The sequence below is a fragment of the Canis lupus genome, chromosome 6, assembly GCF_048164855.1.
Source record: "Canis lupus baileyi chromosome 6, mCanLup2.hap1, whole genome shotgun sequence".
Lineage (NCBI taxonomy): Eukaryota > Metazoa > Chordata > Mammalia > Carnivora > Canidae > Canis > Canis lupus.
Genome location: NC_132843.1, coordinates 15,470,400 through 15,483,560, shown reverse-complemented (window position 1 = coordinate 15,483,560; position 13,161 = coordinate 15,470,400).

Here is a 13,161-nt window from a genome sequence, read left to right as displayed (position 1 = left end):
GGGGAAGAGTCCCAGAACCGTGGCCCATGTTACCCACGTCATCTAGTAGCACCGAGTGGACACAATTCACTCCGTTCACTGAATTTCTCTTTCTACAACCCAGAAGATAAGCATATAGCCTCTCTAATGCCATCATTCACCTATCCATTGACATGATGCTATCATAAGAATCAAATGAGGCATCCCTGGGTGGCGCAGCGGTTTAGCGCCTGCCTTTGGCCCAGGGCGCGATCCTGGAGACCCGGGATCGAATCCCATATCGGGCTCCCGGTGCATGGAGTCTGCTTCTCCCTCTGCCTATGTCTCCGCCTCTCTCTCTCTCTCTCTCTCTCTCTCTGTGTGACTATCATAAATAAATAAAAGTTAAAAAAAAAGTTTAAAAAAAAAAAAAAAGAATCAAATGAGGGCACCTGGGTGGCTCAGTCAGTTAAGCGGCTGCCTTCAGCTCAGGTGATGATCCCAAGGTCCTGGGATTAAGCCCCCACATCAGGCTCCTGCTCCAAGGGGCATCCGCTTCTCCCTCTCTGTCTGCCCCTTCCCTGGCTCTTGTGCTCATTCTCTCTCTCTCCTCTCTCTCCCTTCCTCCCTCCCTCAAATGAATAAATAAAATCTTAAAAAAAAAAAAATCAAATGAGCTACAAGAATGAAAAGTTTTAAAAAGCTTTATACATATGCTAAGAATATTATTAAGTAAACAAGCAAAAAAAAAAAAAAAACCCAAGCAAAACACATAAAAGGATGTGTTTCAGGCATGTTAACTGCCCCTAGAAGTTGCCAGTGAGGGCACAGTTTGGGAAGTGGGCTGGAATGTCTGCATGCTGAGATCCAGGGCTGCCTGGTGTCAGCAGAGCCCTTGAAAGAGGCACCGCAGATCACAACCATCTAGGGAAGAACAAAGGGGGAAACAGAGCCCAGAACAACAGAGAGAAGCAAAAGCCAGTGCCTGGCACTTCTGGGCAGGCAAGAGCCCAAGAGCCCAAGGTGGGAGCCTCCAGGCTCTCATGACTGATCAGTACAACTGAAAGGGAACAGCACGTCCCCTGCCCCCTCCCACCAACTCCAAACCAGGGGCTGCTCACTGTCAGCGGTGTGGGTCCCTGAGTCACCCACACGTCAACGCCCTGGGTTTCCCTTGGCTGCTCTCCCACCCGTGTTGCCAGATGATGAGATCATGGCACTTGACAAAACCCTCTCTTTCAAAAGCACCTTTTATCCAAATGGATAAAAAAAGAATTTAACAGGCTTTATCTTTCTGGCTGTCCCATCGTTGGCAAGGCCTACAGCTCACATATTCAATTGTGTGTGTGTGTGTGTGTGTGTGTGTGTTTTAAATATATATTTTTAGAGCAGTTTTGGGTTCCCAGCAAAACTGAGTAGAAAGTACAGAGTTCCCATATATCCCTTCTCCCCGCACATGCATAGTGTCCCCCACTCTGGACATCCACACTAGAATGACACATTTGTTACAGTCAATGAACTTCCTCATCACCTACAGTCCACAGTTTATAACAGGATTCACTCTTGGTGTTGTGCAGTCTATGATATATTCAGTTTTCAAGGAAGGAAAGAGACAAGAAGAGAGCAGAAATTCAAAACCAGTCAGTGAGCAAAGAAGGACTTCACTCTTTCATCCTTAGTAGAAGGTTTTCTTTCAACCACTTGATGTGTATTAACATGTGAGATAAGTTTTAAAAAAAAATCGAGTTGTCCAAACCAGTGCTTCTCAAACTTCCACATGAATATGTAACCCTAAGAGTTTTGTTAAATCCAGATTTTGCTTGGATAGGTCCAGGGTGGGGCCCAAGATGCTCCAACAAGCTCCTAGGTGACCACCTAAGCTGCTGAACACTGGATCCCCCATTGAGAAGTGAAACTGAATTTGAGGTGTGATAGATAAGGGTTGGGAGCTTTCAAGTTCAGTGTATTTGGATTCAGATCATAGCCCTGCCACTTACTGGCTGCCCAGCCAATGATTGGATCTATAAAAAACAAGATGACCAAATTTCCCTTATAGGTTTCACGAGGTAATAACTGCAAAGTTCAGTTAGAAAGGGCACCCAATGAACTGAACAGTAATTGCCATTATTTGTTTTCATTGCTTTTATTAATGTTACATCTACTTTTTTAAAAAAGATTTTACTTGTTTATTTATTTAGAGAGAACATCCAAGAACAGGGGGAGGGGCAGAGGGAGAGAGAGAATCTCAAGCAGACTCTGTGCTGCACATGAAGTCCAACACAGGGCTCAGTCTCAGGACCCTGAGATCATGACCTCAGCTGAAATCAACAGTCAGATGCTTAACTGACTGAGACACCCAGGTGCCCCTGTTATATCAGCTTTTGATCAGTTTCTCCTTTACCCATCTTTGTATAAGAAGTATATTAATCACTTAAAGGTAAAACCTGTACATTTTTTGGTAAATATTTCACATTTAATCTCACTAATAACACCTCATAAAACTAGATCAGTACATGAGTTAATACAATTGTGTAACCCATAATTTTAAATAGATTCCCCCCAATTTTTTTCCACTTTTGTGAAAAATCAAAAGGTAGAGTTTTCTCCCTACCCTTCTCCATCAAGGCATTTGTCTGTATATCATCAGCCTTTCACACCTGGCCTCAGATGTATTCATATGAATTACATAATGTTAGATTTGGACAAAATTTTCAGAGGTCTCAGCCCAACTCTTTAATTTTAATAAGAAAAATTAAGACCAAAGAAGATTAGGTTATTTTCCCAAAGTGACAGTTACATTTTCTTAGAACCAGAAGAAATTGGGTTTAAATAGGTTAAATTAATTAAAGGAGGAGGCCATTAGATTGAGGTGATTCCAACACCTTAAGAGCCCATGTAAGCAAACCAAACCCAAAGCCTGTAATGCCTCAAGGTTAAGAAATCCAAACCAGTCACAACCAGCTAGGCTTTCCAAATAAGGGAACTACTTAATCTTTAGCAAATCAAATAATTTCCTGGCTTTGCTTCTACATCTTCCCTATAAGATTCTTGCCCTAAGACTTTAGGAGTACTCTAGTCACTTCGGATTTATTGTGACCCTGTTCCAGTAGATTTTTGTGTAAATAAACTCTTAAAATTTTTAACATGCCTCAGTTTATCTTCTAACACTTTCTTTAAGACAGCTTTGCACATAACAAAAGGCAACTCTCACGTATAGGGGACAGATCGGGGAGAGTGATACGTAAAAGCATACTCTGAAACCATACACAAATATAAAGGCAAGTCTCTAAATTAGTACTTCTCACGATGTGGTATTTCACAGGCCAGAAAAAGGAAAAAGAAATTATAATTCAGAAGGAACTTTTTTCTGTAGTTATTATCATTCACTATCACCATTATCTCATTAAAAGGAAAAAAAATATTTTAATGCCAACAAAATAGAATGGACATAATCCTAGAATAAAAGGCATTCTTATAATTTCAGGTTTACAAAAAAATCAATTATAACTCCTATTGTTCTCATTTTATTGTAAATGAGCAATCAGAAGTGATCACTGACTCTTAATCTACTTTGAGTCACATGTGCCTCTGAGAATATGATGAAAAAAAGGGACCTTTCCCCAGAAAAATGTACATACCTACATACATATGATATTTTTTAAATAAGTCCAAATATTTGCAGGCCCCGGGTCAAAATCATCTCTTTTAGTTGATAATTTAGTCTCAACCTGACTCACTAGTGACTTCATCCTCTGGTCATCATTAATGGATCTGAGGTTCTCTACCAACTGGAGGAGACTAAGGACAAGATCCCCACCCCCCAGATAAGGCTCTCAGGACTAGCCTTCTGCACGGTGGCCTCAACTTTCATGAGAGGAATAAGAAGGAGTTTCTTCTTTTGCCTGGACCCTGCCCATCAATGATAATGCCAAATCCAAAAAGATCCACCACCACCCCTCAAATAGGCCCCAAAACCAGAAGTTCCTCTGGGTCCAGGGCCAAAAAGCTCCACCTGGTGGTGTAAGGTCATGGGATTCTAGGAAGGAGACTAAAAAAAAAAAAAAAAAAAAAAGGAAAAGTTGCTCTGAATCAAGACCAAGGAATACAGATTTACATCTATCTGGGTCTCACATCCAGATCATTCTCAAAGCCCTGTGGAGGAGGCAGCAGAAGTTAGGACAGCTAAAACTGGTCCAGGTTCAGTCCAGCAGTCAGTGCTATAGGAATGGGGTGTAGAGTACCTAAAAATCCTCGAAGACACCCAGAAAATGATAAAGCATATGAGTGACAAAATCATCACAGCCTGCTTTTGAGTGATGAGCAATGAGAGAAGCTTCTTGACCTGCACTGATGGGTAGACTACTCCGTACTATTCAGAATGGCTTCTCAGGAGTGTCTGTCTTAATATGATCAAATCTACCTGCACCATCTATCCTCCCAGCGTATAGTTCCTGAGGTTGCCCACACAGAACATACAACAATATCATTCTATAGTATCCCTCTAGAATGGCCCATACAGAACATATGATATCATTCTACAGTATCCCTCTGGAAAAGGCCAGACAAAAAAAGGAAAGAAAAAGAAAAAGAAAGAAAGAAAGAAAGAAAGAAAGAAAGAAAGAAAGAAAGAAAGAAAGAAAGAGTGATCTTTGTTCCAAGCCTCAACTGTCTGTTAAAAATAAGAAAATCATACTTGCAACCTCCCCTGCCATTCCCCTACCCTGAAAGAAAGGCATCTGTTTCTTCCTTAAGTCTATAAAATTCTGCCTCTAACATCTGCAGAATTTAGGAAGAATCAGGTAGCTAAATAGATATTATTCATAGAAATAGGTCTTCCTAGATGGATTATCAACCTGTTTTCTGCAGATAAAGGTTGGGGTAGGAGAGAGGCTAATGAGAAGGTTTGGGAAAAGTAGGGAATCCTTCAAATCATTAAAACCAGTTCTTATCTGGGATGCCTGGCTGGCTCAGTCATAGAACACATGACTTTTCATCTCCAGGTTGTGAGTTTCAGCCCCACTTTGGGTGTTAAAGCTTATTTGAAAAAATAAAAATAAAGCCAATTCTTATCCAGAGAATGTCAAAAGAGGTGACAATTGGCATATTTAAATGTAAATGTATAGTGGATTCAGATACTTGATATTGGTTATTTAGATGTAGGTAACTGAAAACTTGTTTCTGGAGCAGCACAAGGGATTTAAAAATACCGGTAATGCTCTATTTCTTTTTTTAAAGATTTTATTTATTTATTCATGAGAAACACACAGAGAGAGAGGCAGAGACATAGGCAGAGGGAGAAGCAAGCTCCATGCAGGGAGCCCGACGTGGGATTCGATCCTGGGTCTCCAGGATCAGGCCCTGGGCTGAAGGCGGCACTAAACCGCTGAGCCACCAGGGCTGCCTAATGCTCTATTTCTTAAGCTGAGTGACGGGACCTAGGTATTTCATTATTATTCTTTAAACTGAATATATGCAGATGCATATGCTCTCTGGGTTATCTATTTCATTTTTTTTTAAAGATTTTATTTATGTGAGAGACAGAACACACACATGAGTAGGGGGAGGGGCAGAGGGAGAAGCAGACTCCCCACTACGGGGCTCTATTCCAGGACCCTGAGATCATGACCTGAGCCAAAGGCAGACATTTAACCAACTGAGCCACGTTGATTAACATGGTGCCCCTGGCTTATATATTTCATCAAAATAAAAATATTTAAAGTCTTCTCTAGTCCTACTGCCTACTCTACCGGCAGTTAAAGGAATGAGCCAATTAGTGGATTGGATCTGAGAGTTTATCTTTTCTTTGTTTCTCTGTGAGGTCTCTCCCTCTGTACTTCTTTCCTCGGTGTGGCTTCCTATTTCCTGACCCTGCTGGAATGTGAGCAGCAAACAGTTAAGAAGAGAACCTGCAAACAGAACTCAGGCCTCTGTGGTCTTTGTGTGTTCAAGAGTGAGGCTGAGCCACGGGCCCCCTGCCCTCCACTGCCTGGAGGCAGAGGCAGATCAGGCCAGTGGACAGAGGACTCTCTCCTGAGGGCACACCTACCTCAGATGAGAGCTAAGAAGCTAGTTGTTGGACAGGCCACAAACTCCAGCCTCTTGAAAGAAACTGGTTAATGATAATCAGCAGCAATTTAGTGCTTGAATTAAACCAGGTGGAACTAGAGGGTGAATACGTCTTGGTCCAGCACAAATGATGCTGTAAAGAAAATGAAATGGTCAGACCCTTGTGCCCAGCCCTGCCAGACAGCAGCATGACCCAGCCACAGGCTGCAAAGAATCATACCTTCCCCATTTTCTGCAACTGGAAAAGAGCTCTTTTCCAGCAACCCACAGAAGCCTATTTTTAGTTATCATTATTTACCATTATTCCCATTGCTGATGGGAAGTAGCAAAATAGAATACCAAAGAATACCAAAAAATAGAATACCAAAGATGGTATTCTAAGTCTTTTGCTACAAAGCATTAAACAAATTTATTTTTCAATATATAAGCCCCTTGAGGCCTTGGAAAGATCACGACAGGGATTAAAACCATGACAGGATGAAATAACTCTTAACAGGTCAACTCCAGTCCTGGGATGCTCATCTCCGTTCTGACTTCTCCCAAAACTGTTCTCAACTGAATTTCTAGTTTTAATTACTTTCATTGGTAAGGTACTTGAGGAAAAAAAAACAATACAAAACTATTTCCTGTAATGATTAATCACTTCTTCCTAGAATGGAAGTACTGCTGATTCCTAGAGTACAGACTGTCTGTTTTAAAAAAAGCAAAGCACTCCACAACCTAACCCTTCCTTTTCTCATTTGAGACACTCAGATGGTAACTACACCCGGATGTGGGGTGTTGGGGTTTTTTTTTTTTTTAAGGCAGATAATTCTTCTGCATCCTTGAAAGTAAGCCTCTTGCGTCAAACTTACTACTGGCACCATTGGGTGCTCCAGAACTTCAGAAACAATTGAGGGGAAGAGAAAGGAGCTCATCTTTATTTCACGTTTCCTCAGTGTCCAGAATGATGCTTGGCAGTTCACATATAGCGTTTCATTTAATTTCACAACAGCCCCAGAAGTTATCCCATTATTCTCACTTTGCAGATGAGTAAACTGAGGCTCAGGGAAGTTAAATATTATGACCACGTTCGCACAGCTGGTAAGTGGAAAAGCAGGGTTTAAGTCGAGATCTATCTTACTCCAAAGCCTTGGTTCTTTCCAGTATACTCTACAGTTCACTAAATATCAAGAAAGCTAATACAGATGGTGAGTCTACCTATCATTACCCTGGAGCTTCTCCTGGGAACATGTCTTTTTAATGAGACATACTCTTTAAAAATATTTTTTAATCTAAAAACACCTCTCAAAGCACTGACTAGATGAATGACATCATCACATAACAGTGATAAAAAGACATCCCTTTTCTGGTTAATAAACATGTGATGTCAATTTAAAACTGAAAACATGGAGCCATATCCAAAAAAGTGAAGCAATCACAAGCTGTGAATTCCTAACAAGTCTCTGCAAATCTTGTACCAACACTAGAGGAGCAGAGAAATGCAGTGTTAAAAAGTGAGAAGAAAATGTAAGGTGCATCAAGTCTAAATGTCCAAGCTGAAGTCCAGAAGAGCCCAGTGACTGGCCCAGAGTCACACAGCTAGAACACGGCAAGCCAAGCAAAAAAACTGAAGAGGTGGGAGTCAACAGCTCCTGCACTTCAGGATAGCACTCCCACGAAACTTCCCCTGCCCAGTAAGAAACCCAAGAGAGTCCCCACCCAGCACTAGTCTAAATGTTGCTCCCGAGGTATGGTTTAGATGTAATTAGCATATAAACAGTAAACTGAGGGATCCCTGGGTGGCGCAGCGGTTCGGCGCCTGCCTTTGGCCCAGGGCGCGATCCTGGAGATCCGGGATCGAATCCCACGTCGGGCTCCCGGTGCATGGAGCCTGCTTCTCCCTCTGCCTGTGTCTCTGCCTCTTTCTCTCTCTCTGTGGTGTGACTATCATAAATAAATAAAAATTAAAAAAAAAAATAAACAGTAAACTGAGTAAAACAGATTACCCTCCATAATATAGGTGAGTCTAGTCCAATCAATGGGAGGCAAATAGCTAATACTGAGGTTTTCTGAATAAAAAAATCCTTTCAGGAATGCAACATAGAAATGCTGCCTGAGGGCAGCCCGGGTGGCTAAGCGGTTTAGTGCTGCCTTCGGCCCAGGGCCTGATCCTGGAGACCCGGGAGTCCCATGTCAGGCTCCCTGCATGAAGCCTGCTTCTCCCTCTGCCTGTGTCTCTGGCTCTCTCTTTCTCTCCCTCTCTGTCTCTCATGAATAAATAAATAAAATCTAAAAAAAAAAAAAGAAAGAAAGAAAGAAAGAAAGAAAGAAAGAAAGAAAGAAAGAAAGAAAGAAAGAAAGGAATGCTGCCTGAGTTTCTAGACTACTGCTCTGCAAAACTGGGCAAGGTATCTTTTTTTCTTTCCTTTTTTTCATCTTTAACTCATTTCTCCTACCTCCCACTCCCTGCCTCTGGCAATCACCAATCTCTTGTCTCTATCCATGAGCTTGGGTTTTTTTAGGAAGGCATTGTTTTTGTTTTAGATTCCATATATAAGAGAGATCATATGGTATTTGTCTTTCTCTGCCTAACTTATTTCACTTAGAATAATGTCCTCAAGGTCCATCCATGTTGTCACAAACAGCAAGATTTCCTTCTTTTTTATGGCTGAATAATATTCACATATGGTTAAAATTAATGTGATATATATATGAGATATATATATATGTATATATCATATACATAGTGCATCTTCTTTATCCATCCATCTATTGATGGATACTTAGATTACTTCCATATCTTGGCTATTGTAAATAATGCTGCAATGAACATGGGAGTGCACATATCATTTAAAGTTAATGTTTTTGTTTTCTCCAGATAAATACCCAGAAATGGAATTCTTGGATCACATAGTAGTTCTATTTTTACTTTTTTGAGGAACCTCCATCCTGTTTTCCATACTGGCTGCACCAGCTTGCATTCCCACCAACAGTGCACAAGGGTTTCCCTCTCCTCCACAGACTTACCAACACTTGTTATTTCTTATCTTTTTGATAATAACCATTCTGACAGGTGTGAGGTGATAGCTCACTGTGGTTTTGATTTGCATTTCCAGTGCTGTTGAGCACCTTTACATGTACATGTTGGCCACCTGTATATCTTCTTTGGAAAAATGGCTACTCAGATCTGCCCAATTTTTAATTGGACTTTTTGTTTTATTGCTGCTGAGTTGTAGGAGTTCTTCATATATTTTGGATACTAGCCCCTTATCAGATATATAAATTGCAAATATTTTCTTCCATTCAGTAGGTTGGTGTTTCATTTTGTTTGATGGTTTCCTTTGCTGTGCAGAAGCTTCTTAGTTTGATGTATCTTCACTTTTGTTGTCTTTGTTGGTGTTTGACTGAAAAAAATTATCACCAAGACCTATGTCAAAGAGCTTACCACCTATTTTTTTCTTTTAGGAGTTAAATGGTTTCAGTTCTTACATTTAAATCTTTAATTCATTTTCAGTTAATTTTTGTGCATGGTGTCAGATAGTGGGCCACTTTTGCTTTTTGTATGTGGCTGTCCAATTTTCCCAATTGAACAAATGTCCAATCACTTATTGAAGAGATTGATCTTTTCCCATGTTTTCAGCCCTTGTTGTAAGTTAATTGACCATATGTGTGTGGTTTATTACTGGGCTCTCTATTCTGCTCCATTGATCTATGTGCTTTTATGCCAATACCATACTGTTTTAATTACCAGAGTTTTGTAATATAGTTTGAAATCAGGGAGCATGATACCTCCGGCTTCCTTCTTTCTCAAGATTGCTTTGGCTATCTGGGTCTTACATGGTTCCATACAAATTTTAGGATTATTTGTTTTATTTCTGTGAAAAAAAATGCCACTGGAATTTTGATGGAGATTGTACCAAATCAGTAGATTGCTATGGGTAGTATAGACATTTTAACATTGATTCTTCTACTCCATGAGTACAGAATGTCTTTCATTTGTGTCTTCTTCAATTTCATTCATGTCTTGTAGTTTTCAGTATACAGGTCTTTTACCCTCTCCTTGATTAAATTTATTCCTAGGTATTTTCTTTTGATGCAATTATAAATGGGATTGTTTTCTTATCTCTTCCTGATAGTCTCTTAGCAGTGTATAGAAACACAACAGATTTTTGTGTATTGATTTTGTATCCTGCAACTTTACCGAATTCATTTATTAGTTTTTTGATGGAGTCCTTAGGGTTTTCTATATATAAGTCATGTCTTCTGCAAATAGTGACAGTTTTACTTGTTCCTTTCCAACCTGGATGGATTTTTTTTTTCCTTATAGAATTGCTCTGGATAGGACATCCAATACCATAATGAATAAAAATGGTGAGAATGGGCATCCTTGCCTTGTTCCTAACCTTAGAGGAAAAGCTTTCAGCTTTTCACTGTTGAGTATGATGTTAGTTGAGGGCTTATTATGCATGGCTTCTATTTTGTTGAGGTATATTCCTTCTATGCCCGCTTTGTTGATAGTTTTTATCATAAATGGGTATTGATCCAACATTATCTAACTCCAACCATTAGGAGTTACCAGTTTGCCAGCCTGCCCTATGGATTTCAGACTTGCCACCCCTCACAATCACTGCATGAGCCAATTCCTTAAAAGAAGAGAGAAGATATATATACACACAGAGATATATAGATATATAGAGAGAGATATAGATATATACATGCAAATGCAAATACACATACATGCGTACAAATATATACATACCTACATGTACATATACACATATGGTTCTGTTTCTCTGAAGAACCCTAACAGATGGTAAATGAATGAATGAGTGAGGTTTTTCCAGGTTGCACATGGGAAATAAAAAGCAACTAAATAAGTGAGTGTCTTTCCTCTGCCTATGTGTCTGCCTCTCTCTGTGTGTCTCTCATGAATAAATAAATAAAATCTTAAAAAAACTCTTAAAATATTAAAAAATAATAAATTAATTAAATAAATTTGTGTCTGTCTCATATGCGCACTAAAAGCATCATGCCCAGAGTTACAAACGCTGCTCTTCCCTTCACAAAGTTGACTGAGGCTTCAAGGCTGATGACAGGGCTATGAAGTAGTAATCTTGTTCTCCTTTTTGAACACTGAACTCTGCATCCTAGAGAGTTTAAGTAAGTTGGTAAGCCACAGAGCTGGTGTATGGAGCTGGGATTCAAACTCATGATTGCATAACTCCAAAGTCCACAGTCTTTCCACTTCATTGCACTCCTGATTTATTTATAACATCATGAAAAGTCAAAAGGGGAGGTTTCAGCAATAATAGAGTAGGCCACAATGTCAAATGCCTTAAGGAGGTCAAGGAAAGAAGGTTGAATCAAGAAGCAGCTTCCTCCACTGCCCCAATCGAAGATATAGCCACCAACCAAAGGCTTTTTCTAGTCAGTTTCAAAATAAAAGAATCTCTCACTCATTTGGAAAAGAAAGGAGGCATCTTCTGGAATTTCTCCTGGGGGGACTCAACTAGAAATTTCACCAATGAATCTAGTGGTAATAAAATATCAGAAATGTTTGTTGTAGACTCACATATTCAGCAAAATGTAAATGGAAGAACAGAATAAACAAAAAGAAAGTCCTGGTAAGAGTGTTTAAGGAATCATAAATGTGTAAGAAAGAGCAAAGAGTTATAGAAATGTTAAATATTAGGCAACCTATGCCAGTATGTTCCCCACAGACCAACTGCCATTCAATATTGGCTTTACGATAGGTAATACACAACAGTTGCTCCCAACACGATCTTCCATGAATAAGATGGCTTGTGTTCTCAAAATGTAGGGTGCTCTGAGTTAAATATACTGGGTTTACAAAGTTAATTTGACTAGTCATCACCCTCAGCCAACCTAGCTACTGGTCATTGCCCAGCTGATTGGAGCCAGAGATCTTCCCTCTGCCAGATTCAACAAGAAGGTAGCATAAAGAATGCAGTCTCTTATTTATAAGCTGTGAGGCCTACAAAAACTTTTCAGAGTGTATCTGTCCATTTGGTGATAAGTGATCTCCAGGGGCTCAGAAAGGAAAACTGTTTGGGTTAGCAAGTGTAGGTGTTTGTCCTGAGTTCCTGCTCTCACAATGCTTTCATTTATTCCAGCAAATGCAGCCTGATGATTCACTGAAGACCAATGGTCATTTGTGCTACTCCCTGGAGATAACTCTGAGCTGGTGTTTGGGGACATATGCAATCTTTGAACAACTCTATTGGCCCAAGTCTCAGTAGCTTGTTAATTTCTAAACTGATTAATGAAGCAATGCTCAGAGTAGTAGAAGTTACTAGCCTCTGCCAAAGGCCAAACTTTTGCTCACAATGTTTAGTTCTCTAGTTTCATTTAGTGACCTCTCAGCCTAACCCAGAGCCAAGACCACTGAGTCAGGAACCTGGAAACTCATTGTCCACGCTGGCCAGCAGGATTTAACCTCTCACGACTCAGTTTCCTCTGCTGGACCTCGGCAAGATCCCTTCCATTTCTAAAGTTAAATGAATCCATGATTTAAGTGAACAAGTACATTAAGAGGTACTGTATTTCCTTATTTGAACAACACCAAGAGCAAGGTTTCCCACTGACACCCAAGTCACCAGCAGTGCGAACAGAAACTGCATGTCCCCCCAGAAAACACCAGAGAATCAACCAAAAGAAGATAGAAAAATTCAAAATGATTCTGGGAAACAAAGTTAATAATACACTCAGCGTATGTAACAAACATTTAGAAAAGCAAGACTAACATCAGAGAGTGTGAAAGATCTAGGGATAAACATAACTGGAAACATGCATAGGATCTAAATGAAAAGTTTAAAATAATTATGAGGGATGCAAAAAAAATCTAAATAAATGAAAAGATATATTTCATATTGGACTGGAAGACTTAATAAAATATATTAATTCCCCCCTAAGTTACCTTAACATTTTAATATTATCCCAATAAAAATACCAATAGGATTTTTTTTTTTAAATGAACAAGTCGATTTTAAAGTTTGTATGGAAAATAAAGTGAAAATAGTGATCAAGGCCTCATTTTTTAAAAAGATTAATGAGAAGGGGTTAGCCCTCTAAATATATTGAATAGTCAAAGCAATTTGGGATCATAGCATGAATAAACAGATCATTGGTAGAGAA